Source organism: Chionomys nivalis, chromosome 14 (assembly GCF_950005125.1).
Source record: "Chionomys nivalis chromosome 14, mChiNiv1.1, whole genome shotgun sequence".
Lineage (NCBI taxonomy): Eukaryota > Metazoa > Chordata > Mammalia > Rodentia > Cricetidae > Chionomys > Chionomys nivalis.
The window spans coordinates 57649063-57664143 of record NC_080099.1 but is presented as its reverse complement, the minus strand read 5'-3'; the positions used below and the strand labels follow the sequence as shown (position 1 = coordinate 57664143).

The 15081-nt window shown below is 45.2% G+C and overlaps 1 protein-coding gene across 1 annotated transcript in view; it reads left to right on the top strand.

The window, feature by feature from the left end:
* The first annotated feature begins 2935 nt into the window (after positions 1–2935).
* Positions 2936–15081, top strand: part of Mapre2 (microtubule associated protein RP/EB family member 2) — a 144086-nt gene continuing 131940 nt past the window's right edge. Inside the window, exon 1 of the mRNA XM_057788548.1 lies at positions 2936–3033. The gene's annotated coding sequence lies outside the window, so the exon portion shown is untranslated. The remainder of the gene's footprint in view (positions 3034–15081) is intronic.

Genomic DNA, 15081 nt, shown 5'->3' with positions numbered 1-15081 from the left:
AGGCTAGAAAGACAATCCCCTAGGCCAGCTTCCCTGGAGTCTGTCCATGTGTCAACCACTGGGAGTTTGGTAGCATTTGTTGCAGCGGCATGGTCTGTCCTATTGTGAGGGGCACAGTCTCTCCCCAGTCGTGTTCCCATTGATCGTCCTCTGGGTGACAGCTCACAGCTGCTCACGTGGCTCTTACACCAGTAAGTCACATTCACATACGAGCTGATGACAGTCACTGTTGAAGACAAAGTCTAGAGGAAATACCAAGGAAGAGCAGCAGGACGATGGCTGAGATAAATCATATTGTGTGCTTCCCACCCTCACTGGATCCCTAGATCGCTAGCGAAGGACTGCTCAATGCAGGCCATCATCTTGATCAAACACAGAGATGTTGTCAGTTTTATGAGAGGAAGAAGTTTAATTTAGACCACAGCAAAGGTTACTGGGAAATACAGTGGAAATGCATAGTAAATATTTGTGATCTGTGAATTCGAAGCCAGCCTGGTCTACATAGTGAGTTCTGGGACAGCTGGGCTATGCAGAGAGATCCTGTCACAAAAACACCTCCCCACCCCTACCCCCAGCAAACAGCATAGTAATATCAGCATAAGTTTAAATCAAAGTTATTACTGGCATGGTCTGAGAGGTAGTACAGTAGCAGAATGCTCGCCCAACACCTAAGAAGTCCCAGGTTCAAACCTCAGGACCACGGCCAGAGTTTATTCATCATCACAGAATAACAGAACCTAAAGACTTGAGTGCTAAAGCCACAACTAACACCCCTCCAATTTTTTTTCTGACACAGGATTTTTCTGTGTAGCCCTGGCTGTCCTGGAACTCACTCTGTAGACAGGGACTTGGGAAGACGTTAAGGATGTAGCTATGGATTCAGAAGTGATCTCTACACACTTAACAACTGAACTAAAACATGAATTAAATTGTGAGGCAATTGGTAGAGAGGGGAAGAATTAATCTTAGAAACGCCTATATTTGGGGCAGAAAGAAAGGAGGGCGAGCAAGGAACGGGAAGTCTAATGACATCGCCATTCATCCTGAGAGCTAAGAATATCAGATCTTCATTAATAAAGCCATTTACATTTAGATTTCAAGTTTTTTAATGACGAGGGGAAATGTACAGCTCCCTAACAACCCATTTACTCACTCCAATATTAAAATAGATTACCCATCCAGCAGGCAGCTGGGCATTATCTGTAATAAAAAGCAAAATGAATTTTTAATTCAGTGTCTGAGAACCAATTCATCAAGATTTAAAATAGAAAATGAACTTTTCAAACAAATGATTTGCTCTGCACTGTGACCAATTCTCACTCATGACAAACACACATCTGCACACCTGTGTGTCTGGTGTACTGTGGGAATGACCACCGTCTGTGGGGCGACTGCCTTGTTCCTGTGTTATCCTGCACCAGACTACTTCTTCAAGCATGCTTGGACTTCACATCTGCAATGACCCAGCAGCTAGTTAGCTCACACTTCCTAAACGTTGGTGTGTTGGGCACTATGCGGGTCCTGGTTTATCCCTCCGGACCTGCAATGAGCAGGGTGTTTATGCTGTGCTGGTGAATATCATCAAATTGATGGGATCTAAAATCACCTAGGAGACAAATCTCAGAGCACACTTGTGAGAGATTGGATTAACCCGGGTAGGAAGACCCATCCTACACATAGGGAGCATCAAACCATAGGTTGTGGTTTCAGAATGAATAAAAAGAAGAAATAAAAATAAGAAAGCAAACTGCCTCACACTCCCGCAGCCACTTCTTCCCTGCAGTGATGGAAAATAGACCTCCCCCTCCCCCAGGTGCATTTGCTGGCCTTTTCTCATAGCAACACGGAGAATAATAAATACCAGTCCCATCTTACAGCCTGAGGGTCGGGCAGTCAAAACGCAGCAAGGGCCAGCTAGTGTCAAAGAGTATGCTCTAAGCCTTGTCCTTAACGTGTGTTCCTCAAACCAGCACTTACACCACTTAGGAGTTTATCAGACACAGGAACTCTCAGCTCAAGGCTGGATCCACTCACATTCGAATTTGTTCTAAGAAAATCCCCAGCGGAAACAGGGTGAGTGCTGGGCTGAGGTCAACCCCTCTAAGGATTTTTAGTGACAGCTGGCGGAGATGCATTCTTCTCTTAGTTGGCAGGGAGAGTGGGGGCATCAAGATGAGGCTGACCCTGTTCCCCGGGGACTAAAGGAAGGAGTCCCACAGCAATTTGTTTCCGATGCAGACACTGGAGAGTATTGTAAACAGCAGGGGTGGGACCACTTCCAAGAACAGCAGATACTGAGCCTGGTCTTGAGGCCCTAACATTTTTTTTTTTTTTTTTTTTTTTTTTTTAGTTCGTTTCATTAAAAACGGCTGCTGTTCCATATGGACAAGTGCCCACACCAATCATCTTCCGGAGTGAACTTCCCCAGTCCGGAACCTATTTTCCAACTTGAACCCAAACATCAACAGAATCAAAAGGTAGGTTTGGAACCTCCATACAGTGCACAGTTACTAAGTCATTAATCGCGCTATCCGGCTAGGAGTTGCTTCGTTTAATTAATGGTGCTTCTTTTAATAAAACTAGGTTGTCCCTCCTTATCCAGAAGTCTCTAGGAGTGAGTGCAAATAGTTTCGGGGTGCTATGCAGAGCCCAGGTGCAGGTACTTCATTCAGGGTGGGACATCGCCTTTGGATCCACGGCAAGCTTCGCCTTTCTGCTCCCGGCTGGTTGCAGCCATTGGCTCTCTCCATTTCTTCTCCAACCCCCACACTTTCCCCTCTGTCACCCGTTCAGCCTGTCTGACCCAGAGTTCCTCTGCGAATCGCCTCGAACCCGAGGGTCCCCTCCTCTGCTGGGGTCTCCACCTGCACCCGGAGAAGAGGCGGCGCCCGGGGGTGCTCTTTCAAGTGGACTCTGACGGTGGCAGACGGCGAGTCACGTGAGTCTGTGGAGGCGGAGCGTGGCAGGCTGAGGGGGTGGAGAAACAAAGCCCCCAGCTGTCAGCAGAGGAAGGAGGCGACAACGCCGGAGCAGGTGAGTCAAGTATGTTCAAAGCTGTACAGCCCTGGCGCACCCCGACACCCTTTGCCCTGGGTCAGTCACTCCCAGGCCCGGGATTGGCCGCGCCTCCCCCACCCACGCCTGGGTCTGCGATCTGCAGATCTAGGAGCAAGCGGATCGCGGGGTCTCCGAGCCCATCAAGAAGTTATCCAGCTAGGGTTGTGCACGCAGCCGCGTTCTTACGGGTCGCCCCTAATTTTTTGTGGGTGGAGCTAAAGCGGTATACCCCAAGAAAGGGAAGGGAGTCAGAGCTGCCACGCTGGCAGACACAAAGTGCACTGGCCGAAGAGTGACGGCTGGGGCCACCTAGGAGAGGGGGATTTGTAGGTGCGCGCCCTCGGAGCTCGGCCCCTCCTGCTGGAGCACTGGGACGCGGGGTCTGAGAGCCCTCGGAGCTCCTAAAAGCTGCGCACTTTGGGGCACACCAAGAAGTGCACCGCGCGCACCCAGTCTGGAGTGCATTCCGGGATCCCCAAGCTCTGCTGCCGCCCCTGGTGCATCCTGTCTGGGGACAAGGGTCGCACGGCTGGGAACGATCACTCGTGGACTTGGGAATCAGATGCGTGTGTGGCAAGAAGAGCGGGTCGCTAGTCTACGCCTAAGAGGTTCTCCAGGGAGCACCGGGCGGGGCGTGGGGGGTGGGTGCTACTCGAAGACCAGCACTCTGGTTTGGAGGGGCATTCTTCAGTCTACCCTTCCAAGTGCTCTGCCGAAGCCAAAGTGATGCCACAAAGGCCCAGAAAGCTGGGTAGGTTCAAAAAGACACCCCCACCCCACCCCACCCCGCACGCGCGCCTTTGAACCTGAGCTTTAGGCAACTCGGTCTTCCTACCAGAAAGAGCAAAAGGGTCTGGTCACCACTTAAGTCACTTTGCCAAGCCAGTGTCAAAGGAGCAGCTGCAGCCTCGGAGGAATGGAGCTGCGGCCATTGGACCAGGAGCCTTTGTCTTAACCTCCAGTCCCCTTTCTGCTAGTCCTCGTTGGGTCAGTGGCGCGCAGAGTAATTAATATTCCTAACATTATCTGTCCCTTCACCTCAGCACCAGACGGCCCTGTTGTCCCTCCTTCCACCCCCTACCCCTCAGCGGGTGTTCACTGCTTGCTCAGGTCCAATCCTTTCCTGGAAAAAAAAAAAAGTAAATAAAGTGATCCGGACCCACAGGGCAATAAAATGACTGCCAAAAGCACTACAGAGGGGTCAATGCAAAAAATCAAGGGTTGATTAAGTAAATGCCCACACCCGCGTGTGCCTGTAAGCAAAGAGTGGAGGAGTCATAAGAACTTTCTTGATTAGCATAAGTATCTGCCCCGGGGCCGTGGTGCAAGGCGGAGGCACTGCCCTAGCTTAGGTACGTACAAGAGAAGTCCAGTCTTGAGTGAGATTTGAGCAAGACCTGCTTCTAATCTGAGAGGACCGCAGGGGTGCGACTTGGCGGAACCGGACGCTAGGATGAAACAGATCAGAGACCAAAGGGGGATCAGAAAGGTAATGTGGGGTGCTTCTCTAGAACACCCGGCAAAGTGGGGGCAGTGGTAGGGAAGGGCTCATCCAGGCAGGTAATGCCTGGCTTTGCTGTCACTTTTGTCTCCCATGCTAAGACATCAGTTAGGAAAGTGACATGTGTCATTGATCTCTGAAACAGGGTGGTCTTTAAGTAAGCTTCCTTTGCGCGGGCTCTGATCGCCAAACTTGGCTTCACCATGGAATCACCTGTGGAGATTTGGAGAGTCCTGGTGTCTTACTTCCCATCCTAAAACATTTAAGTCAGATTGTTGATGGAGAGGGGGCAAGAACTAGGCATTCTTGGTATTAAACAAAACTTCCAGATGATTCCACTGGATAGCAGGTCGAGAACCATTTTGATAATAGCAACGTGGTTGTGTTACAAGATGCCACTTTAACTACTTGAGTGGGAGAGAGAGAGAGAGAGAGAGAGAGAGACAGAGACAGAGAGAGAAACAGAGACAGAGAGAGACAGAGAGAGACAGAGGGAGAGAGGAGAGAGAGAGAGAGAGAGAGAGAGAGAGAGAGAGAGAGAGAGAGAGAGAGAGAGAGAGAGAGAAGAGATACTGAAACTGGGGTGCCAGTGACTCACACCATAGGGCAAATGACTGTCATTTGGAGGCCTGAAAGATTGTGGCATCTCTCTGTTACAGCAATCTTTTTCCCTTCCCTGCCTGGGGTCTGGTTATTGCTGGATGTTTGGAAGTTCACTGTCCATGCCTGGTGTGTGCATTGTTGTTAAGGGAAACGGAGAGAAACTTTCATTCTGGTCATGACGTACATGGAGCAGGCAGCAGGGAAACCTAGCAGAAAGAAACTGTGAGCAGCTGGGTGAGTCAGCAGGCTGCACTCCAATGCCCGCCCTGTGAATGGGAAGTAATTATGGCTTGTTATTGACACACACACACGCCACTCCTTTGAAAGCACATCTTAATATCTGATCAGGCCGTTTGCTTGCCAGAACCTCTCCCTCGTCTACCTGCTTTGAATAATACTAGCTGCTGTTAGCAGGGAAACCGAAGCCAGCTAGACAGCTTGTCCTTTGTGGAAGGCATATTTCAAAAGGCTTCCGGGAAAGTGTAAAGTAGTTTGGGTTATCTCAGTTATAAAAAAGAGTGGAGGGCCAGGCAGTGGTGGTGCACGCCTTTAATCCCAGCACTCAGGAGGCAAAGGCAGGCAAATCTCTGTGAGTTTGAGGCCAGCCTGGTCTTCAGAGCAAGTTCCAGCCAGGGCTATACACAGAAACCCTGTCTTGAAAAACAAAACAATACAACAACGACAACCAAAGAAGGGGGGATTTGCAGTACGTACATTTTTAATTTTTTAAAAAGGGCATACACTATTTGAGGTGTCCAGGGGTGAAGTCAATGAGCTGTTTAAAAAGAAAGTTTATTTCATTTGAAAGTCTGTTTGCTATTGATCAAAATTGTGTGTGTATGTGTGTGTACTGCCCGAGTGTACCTATGCACACTGGGGATGAAGCCTAGAGTCTTGTGTGCTAGGCAAGTGTTCTTCTGCCAAGTTGCATGCATCCCAAGCCCCTAGGTGTTTAACTTAAAGAGAACAGACTCAAGTCAAAAAAGGCAAGTTCCACATTTTTCTGTCATATACAAATCTTAGGCTTTAATTTTTGTATGTGTGTATGTATGTGGAGGGCGGAGACATGAAACTAGAAAGGTGAACATGAGAGAGAGAGCATCTTAAGAGGGGAAGGAAAAAGTGTGGTAGACTACATGGGACATGAAGACAGGAGGACTTTTGGGGGTGGGAAGTGTAGAGGATGCTACAGGAGGGGGGCAGGAGGAAGATGGGATCGAGGATCAAAAAAAAGTATGTATGAAAATACCATAATAAAACCCATTATTTCCTAGACTAATGAAAAACCATATGCTAATTTTTTTAAAGATGGCAAAAAAAATAATCTTAAACCAGGTTCACATCTATAATCCCGGTACTCTGAAGGCTGAGGCAGGAGGATTGCTGTGGAATTTGAGACAAGCCTAGGTTTTACAGCAAGGACCTATTTATAAATAAATAAGAACTAGTACCCAAAGGATGACTCTCAGATATTTTATTAAAATATATTTATTTTCCCTCTTTTTTGTTGCTATTAACTTTCCCTTCCTTGTTGTCATTGTGCCCCTTACATCACCGTCATCACACCATTGACCAAATGCTTCCTTTCCCTATCCTCGGTTTTCGGGGGACCAGCCTTGCCTGGACTCCGCAGGCACACGGCACGGTCAGATAGTGCACTCCACCTGAACCTGTGCTACAGTACCTGTATGTACACTGTTCGGGACTGTGTTTTCTCGTTTGTGACGACAGGCCTTCCAGTGCGGTCACTGTGTGGCCACAGTGCTCTTTGTCTGAGAAATCTGCTCATTTGTTCTCGAGACTATCAGAATGTGAAGAGATCACTGGGCTACAACACCTCCTAAGTACATTCAGCTTCATTAATTTCCAAGATACATAATCTAGATATGGAGGAGCCAAGATTGCTACCAAATGAATAATATGGGACATATTAGCTAATATGTTCCATAAGCTTCCTTAAGTACCAGTGTGCTTTGGGCATAACTAATAACTGTTATAACATTGGAATCACACTCATGGATCAAAGAATCCCTTTCGCAGAAGTTCACCCTCTTAGAAAAAGAGCATGTCCAACTGTGAGTGCCTTAAGGAATTCATTAATGAAGGAGTCAGTTCAGAATTGGTTAATAGTTAACCTGCTTTAATTCTCGTCTGCCTACTGATCTTAAATAGAACATGAATGTAGCTTAGTGGGAAAGCACTGCTTCACATATTCAAGGACCTGGGTTCAGTGGCCAACATATATATATAACATATAACATATAATATATGATAATATGATATATAATATATTTTATATATAATATATAATAAGGACAAATGCATTTCAGTATATTTAAAAAGTAGGAATTTCAATTTATTTTAACAGGTACTATGCCAAGTAAATAAAGGCTTATAGGATTTTCCCAAAGCTGATATGATGTAAATAGATCCATTCTTATTTTCTGAAATTTTTACCATCTTTTGGGGGAGCGATAAGAAATTGAGGGGCTACAGTGCTTAAGGATCAATCAGAAGATGGGGTGGAAAGATTCTAAGAGCCAGAGGTGGTGAACTACTAAACGAAACAGCATTTTCCAAACATAAGAGGAATAAATGGGAGAGGAATAAATCAATTTTCTTCTAGTGACACTGGGTGTATCAACCGTATTCCAGGGCAGTCAGCGTGCACATGCGCAGGAGTAGTTGACCAGCACAAAATGGATTCAGGCTTTCACTCACTTTGCTCTTTTGCTGGCTTTTTGGTTTTGGTTTTGTTTGTTTTTTTGACAGAGTTTCTCTGTGTAGTCCTGGCTGTCCCAAGACTCACTCGTAGAATAGGCTGGCCTCAAACTCGTAGAGATCCACCTGCCTCTGCCCTCAAGCACTGGGATTATAGGCGTGGCTCCACTGCCACCCTGCCAGTATTTTGTCTGATGTTTGTTTTGCTTTAAAAGAGAGATAACTGGGGCTCAGCGACGGCTCAGAGGTTAAAGAGCATTGCCTGCTCTTCCAGAGGTCCTGAGTTCAATTCCCAGCGACCACATGGTGACTCACAACCATCTGTAATGAGATCTGGTGCCCTCTTCTGCCCTGAAGGTATAAATGCAGGCAGAACAACTGTATACATAATAAATAAATCTTTAAAAAGAGAGAGAGAGAGAGAGAGAGAGAGAGAGAGAGAGAGAGAGATAACAAGAAGCTGGATGGGTGAGGAATGGGGAATCTAGAAGGAGATGGGAATGAAAATGATAAAAATATACTGTTAAATGATAAAAATAAAAGTTTTCAAAACATAAATTCAATTTCTTAAAAAAAAAAAAAACCCATATAATTACTGTTGGCCAATTCTATGCCCTGGCATAAAGATTGAAGGGAACTTAAATTTATGGCTTCGCATAATTCAGGGCCCCACAGTCTATGGCCCACCATCTATCTGTTCTTAGAAGATTAATCTTTTCAGCTTCTCATAGCTAAAAGGCACCTAAAGAAAAGAATTCAGAGCCCTCCCGAGTCCTTTGAAAATACTGTGAAACTCAAAATGTTGGGTCCACAGTAAAGTTTCTTTGGACCGCCTCTTACCTGTTTGTTCACGTGTTGCCAGTGGCTTCTGTCCAGCTCTGCCACAGTGGGGGTTGTGTGAAGGATGTGTCGTCCACGAAGTCTAGAACTCTGGCTGCATGTCAACGGGAGAACTTGGCAGACAGACTGGAGTTTTCACTATCTCCATTCACTCCAATCTAAATGAGCGCCTGTTCACTCAAATCCTTGCAGCTTAATTTTTTTCCTTCTGATGAGGCAGACAAAAACCTACTAAACCTAGATCAGATAATCACTAAAGATAGAAGAGAGTTTCTTTTCATATTTTTGTATTTTATTTAGGTTGCAAGAATGGCACATTCCTGAATAATGTGGACTTCATTAATACAGTTAAACATGGAAGTTCTGACCATAATAAGCCTGAATATACAATATTAACCTGCCGTTGTTCCTAGAGTTCTAGAAGAATGTGAAACCATGTCCCCTTGCAATCTCACGCTTCAGCCCTTTAGTCCTGGGGATTGCCCTTTCTCACTGTGAAGTCTTGGCCGACCTAGAACTTGCTCTACAGACACAGCTGTCTCCTGGCTTCTGCCTCCCACTGCTGAGATTCCAGACATGCCTGACCATACCTGTCTTCTGTGATGTGTGTATGCTTATTGTTTCATCATGGAAAGGCATAAGTTTTGAGATTTGTTCAGCTATGGACAATTTTCACCATTACTTTATACACTTGAGTATGGTAGGAAGCTTGGGGAAATGACACTGCTTACTTTTCGGAAGTCAACAGTAAACATAGAAAATAATATCTACATAATGTTCCTAACGCTACTGAGGTTGACATTACCTTATTATATCATGCCAGGTACAATTGCTTTAGGCTTCAAATTCAACAATAGATAAGATAGTGTGATCCAGGAATTCATACGAGTCCCTCTACCAGGGCTGGACCAATTACTACTGATTAGGACTCTAGTAGGCTTTTTAAATGAGTAACTTCATTGATAGGAATTTGTCTCCACGTCTTATTGTGCTTCCTGACATGAGACTTCCTTCAGTTAGGGGACTTCCTCCTTTGGATGATTTGCAAATGAGTTTCACTTCAAATAGAGCCATCGTATAGATAGTTGGAGTCCTCTTTATTCCTTCCAGATCTGTCCACCTGTGATTTAGGAACCAGAGTGTCCCCTTCTTTGTTAAGTTCAACCAAGTGTTAGTGTAAAATTTGGGGTGCCATGAGTCAAGTCATTTCTAAAAACAAAACAAAATGCTAAATTCATTTACCCCAGCTAGTAATGATTGTCTTCAGAGCAGCTGTACCCACTGGCCTTCCAGGAGTAAATGAGGAGCTGCCCTTCAGTGAGCTCCCCAGGTGGTCCGTTAGAGACAGTAACCCTGTAGAACTGGGCTCTGAGAAGCACTTCCTAGCCCCCTAACCATTGCCTCCACACAATGATCCAGACCCACGCATCCCAAGAGTGTAGCGCCCTTCATGAATCATTTGAAGGTCATGATAGTCTCTACTATGATGCACTCTGGCGCATCCTTGGGACTTGACAGGCAAGAGTTCAAAATCCATAGGTAGGTCAATATTCCTTCTACCTAAAATATCAATGCCTGTTAAATCCCAGGACGTCAGGGGAATCAGACTTTAGGCTGATGTGAATGTTTTCATGTGGCAGGCTTGAGTAGGGGTTTACCGGAAGAATATATACATAAAGGTGGTACAACAGAAGGAAAAGAACATTTTCAGGGGGCTGGAGAGATGGCTCAGAGGTTAAGAGCATTGCCTGCTCTTCCAAAGGTCCTGAGTTCAATTCCCAGCAACCACATGGTGGCTCACAACCATCTGTAATAAAGTCTGGTGCCTTCTTCTGGCCTTCGGCATACACACAGATAGACTATCGTATTCATAATAAATAATAAATAAATATTTAAAAAAAAAAAAAAAAGAACATTTTCAGGCTTGAGCATCTAGGGACTGGAAAAGGTACCTAGTGAATGCCTGAGAGATGCAAGACTGCTTCCTTCTTGAATCATAATATACATCTTTTCCCCTATTTAAAAAACCTACACAGAAACCAGGCAGTGGTGGTGCATGTTTTTAATCCCAGCACTCAAGAGGCAGAGACAGGTGGATCTCTGTCTGAGACCAGCCTAGTCTGTAGAGCAAGTTCCAGGACAGCCAGGGATACACAGAAAAACCCTATTTCGGAAAAAGCAAAACAAAACCCTACACATTTTCTACCTTTAGAATCTCAGACTGTGACTTTCTTCCTGTGTTCTGCCTCTCATCTGTGGCAGAGAGCCTCACCCTGGGGATTCCTCTCCTTCTTCCTAGGCTGTTGAAAGTGCTTTTACAATGATGCTTCCACATAGACAGTGAAGATGCTACCCAGCAGAGCTGGAGAAATGCAGCAGTTAGGACCATTTCATTTGCTGCTCTTACGGAGGACCCACGTTTGATTCCCAGGCTCACAACCACCTAGAACTTCAGTCAAGTGACGCAATGCTTTATTCCAGCCTCTGCAGACACTTGCACATGTGTGGTACACTAACTTACAAAAGCCTCATACACACGTGCATAAGCGTCACAAAAAATACTAAGCAACAAAAGATCACTATGTAACTAGTTTTTGGTTTTTTTGTTTGTTTTGTTTTTGTTTTTTGCTGTAGAATGAGTGTTGTGTGGTCTTAGGAACAGAGAGTTTGAAAGAGCCGGGGGAAATCAGCCCTTAGCCTCTGTTTTGAGTAGCGAGGGGCCAGCTTCAGTATCAAGTTGTGCTCACAAACAAGAACCATCTGTTGGATAGAGCTATTGTCCATCTTATTTGAAAGGAACCCGGGCCTCCTGGTACAACTTAGCAACATCTCTTCCAATCAACCACACAGACTAAACGGAGTGTAATTATATTCAAGGAGCCGTAGCCATTTTTTCCCTTCTTGGAGTCTATTGCTGTCCATGTCTCACTATGGCCACCAGCCGCTGTCCACTTGTGCATCTGTGTCCAGCTTCAGCACCTTTGGGAAAGAGTACATTTTCTTGTGTCTTCAACTTTATCTTCTCAGAGCGTGTGGTGACACTCTTCAGGGTAATTTGTTCAGGCCTGGGACCTTGGGTGGAGTTGGGAAGAGTCATCTTGCCATCTTTCGAGTGTGCCGTGTTGGGCAATCAGATGCAGGTGAGCCAGCAGCTTGAGTAGAACAATGATTGTGTTCTATACCCGGAACCAACATGCTGAGCTCATCTGAATTATATTTTCCCATGGGGTTAAGTGCCCATCCCAAGAGAAAGAAATGTTTAACTGACCACTTTGTTGGGAGGTGGTGTTGTTTTGGAGTTTGCTATTGGAATCTGAAGACTCTGTGGATGTTTCCATTTTTATTTTTTACATTTTTTAGGTTTCTTTGTAAACCATAGATTTAAGGTTTCTTTTTAGACCTAATAATGTTGGGTTTTGACTCTAAGTTGTTGTTACCCTGATAATAATTTTCCTGCCTTTGCTTTCGAGACTTTGTACCTTCCTTTCTCTGAAAACTATGTTTGTTGATCATAAGTGGAGGTACTAGAGATTTTAAAAATTAAAACAGCAAATATTGAAGAGTGGGAAAATTAGAGAAATGGCTGCCATAGAGGCAAAGGAGTCTTCTACTAAAATGTCCAAACATATCAGGAGTCAGAATAGTAAATGATCATCCCTAACTCCCCCCTCTTCGCTCAAAATACAACTCTAAACAATGATCTTGGTTAAGCGCTCACTCGAGTCAGACACGAGACATTCTATATGCTTGTCTCAGTCATGGTGAGGCAGTTTGTGTGGTCAGGAGACCTGGTCCTTGCTTCTTCTGTGCATTAAGTGCAGCTCCAGACAGCTCAGGCACTGTTGTGGGCTCCAGTCGGAGACGTGGGAGCATCATGTCTCTGTCACTCCTCTGTCCACAAAGCATCTCTGTGCTCCACACGGTGGTTAGTAATTCATTTTTAGAATAAAATATAATGGGTAAGGTGTTTTCTCCTTTGATGAATCCATAATTTATTTTCTAAGCATGAGGAAAACATGGAGTTTTAATAATCTGCTAGTGTATTGAATTATTTAGTTATATTGGAATAGGCGCAGTAGCAGTAAATCCAACTGTCCAATAATGTAATATATGTAGACTTTCATGGCAGGTCCTCAAAACCCTAGAGTAGTGGGATTTCTGGCAGAGCATATACACTGGTATTAACATCATCCACTCATAGCCAGATGTGGTGGCATGCACCTGTAACCCCAGCTATTTGGGAGATTGAAGGAATATTGTGGGTTCCAAATCAGTCTGGGCTTCATAGTAAGTTCCAGGCCAGCATGATTTATACTGTTATTAAAAAAATTAATCAACAATAAAGCAAAAAGTCTTCTTTAAAACCTCCCAGCTCTTCACATGTTGATGCCCATGCAATGGTTTCCTATGAATGGTCACCATTAGGTCTTCCTTCATCAATCAGCTGGGCCTAGAAACAAAGGCACCATCTGCATTATCTTGCTGAAGAAGGTGGCGAGATAGGGAAAATCAGAACTAGTGACCAAGCTGGGAGAAGCATTTCCTTTAGACTAATACAAAGCAAGTTTCATCTTTTGAAAGCTAGAATTGGGTTGTCCTTAGTTTATAGAAGTCCCACATCAGTGGTTGTGACCAGAGGGATAAATGGTTGCATTTTCTGTGGTCCAGAGACCTGAAAGCCAATGTCTAGTGGAGCTCAGCAAGGACATATGGTGAGCCATCCTTCCCTTCCCAGGGCCACCATGTTGCCATGCTCTGACAACTGTCCGGGACACTTTGCTACTTCTGTGGGCCCAGTGAGAGCTGGTGCTGTTGTGCCTGTCTAGATGACCCGGAGGAATCAGAGTGTTCGGCAGGATCTCAGGGTCGGCGCACAGCTCTGAGTCACATGCCTTGCATTGTTCGTGGCAGAATGAAAGCATTGAGGAGCTGCAGGCCACTTAGCAAGTGGATCATCTCCTACTTTCTCCTTTTCTTCTAGATAAAAACGTCTGTGGAAACACTTAAAAGTTGCCACATCTTTGCATTTTTAGTTCATATCTTGGTTTTGTGGGTGTTTGGTAAAACATCTTAGGTATTCCCTAGCTCCCGTGCACCTTGAAAAAAGCCAGTAAAGGTCCTTCTGTCCCAGGAATTTATTAGGGTCCCTTCTGTTAAATTATGTCTTAAGATCTCTTAAGATCGGGTGTTCTGGAGTCAGAGATATAGCTTAGATCTCCTAGCATGCAGAAAATTCTGGGTTCAATATCCCCTAAAGGAAACAATTTTATTTTTTTTAAAGATTTATTTATTATGTGTACAGCATTCCTTCCATGTGTGCCCGCATGCCAGAAGGGGGCACCAGGTCTCATTATAGATGGTTGTGAGCCACCATGTGGTTGCTGGGAATTGAACTCAGGACCTCTTAACCACTGAGTCATCTCTCCAGCCCAAGGAAACAATTTTAAAGGAATTCTTGTAACACCCGATTCTGTGTTACCCTCTCGGTACATTTTCTGCGCCACTGTACCCTATGCAAGCCGGGCAAGGGCCTGGAGATTGAAAGAATACACAAGAGACCTGGGTCATTCGAAAGGAGATCAGCCGAATGCCCTTTATTCAACTTTGTGGAAATCCTTATATACCTAGCTGCAGCACAAGGAATTTCCATCCTCTCCCCCACCCCCCAGCTACACCCCCCTTGCAGGTGGGAAATTGCCACACCTAAAATGGAGTAAACAATGCCCTACAGCTAATCAACAGGTGGGCAGAGGAAGCGCAAAAATAAACAGAATGCTTTAGCTGGCTGACCAAAAACTGTCCTCAAGTAACCCCAGGAGTAGGGGTAGACCCAGGCCCCACAAATTCTCTTAATCTGTTCTAGTTATTGGAATTTCCTAGAGTTGATTCTATTTATTACTTCTGACTCTGCAACACTCTGATTCAGTGTTGAGAGAGAGAGAGAGAGAGAGAGAGAGAGAGAGAGAGAGAGCGCACAGGTGTGTAGATGCATTTATGTTGTGAATTTATATGGAGGCCAGAAGACAACCTCAGCTGTCCTTTCTCTGGGGATGTCCATCTTGTTTGTTGCTGTTGATTTGGTGGGGGGAGGTTGTTTGTTTGTTTGTTTGTTTGTTTGTTTGTTTGAAACAAGGTCTCTCTTGGTGGCCTAGAGACTAGGCCAGCTGGTCAGCAGGCCTCAGGGATGTGGCTGTCTCTACTCCTTCAGCGCCAGCAGCAGCACACCAGCTTTTTATGTGAGCTCTGCAGCTGGACCTCAGGTCTTCACGCTTGTGCGGCAGGCAAGCGCTGTACCAACTGAGTTATCACCCAGCATGTCAACTGTTTAATAATGGTCATAAAGTTGTCTTTTCCACTTC